This window comes from Penaeus monodon, chromosome 23 (genome assembly GCF_015228065.2).
Source record: "Penaeus monodon isolate SGIC_2016 chromosome 23, NSTDA_Pmon_1, whole genome shotgun sequence".
Taxonomy (NCBI): Eukaryota; Metazoa; Arthropoda; class Malacostraca; order Decapoda; family Penaeidae; genus Penaeus; species Penaeus monodon.
Genome location: NC_051408.1, coordinates 37,996,843 through 37,997,080, shown reverse-complemented (window position 1 = coordinate 37,997,080; position 238 = coordinate 37,996,843).

Below are 238 nucleotides of genomic sequence, written 5' to 3'. Positions count from 1 at the left end.
GGAAAAGAGGGCGAAGATGAGAAGTGAGGAGTGAGTGAGGTCCGAGCAGACATGCGAAGAGACCGAATCACGAGGGGGGACTCGCGACTCTGTAGTCCACTGACTGTGCACGTGAGGAGTCCCCCCCCCCCGCCCCACACTAAACCCCAAACCCGTGGCCTGGAGGGCCTCCCACCCCCCCAACCTGGCCCGTGGGGGTAGCCGTCGATTAGCGCTCGGCCACACACACTGATAACAT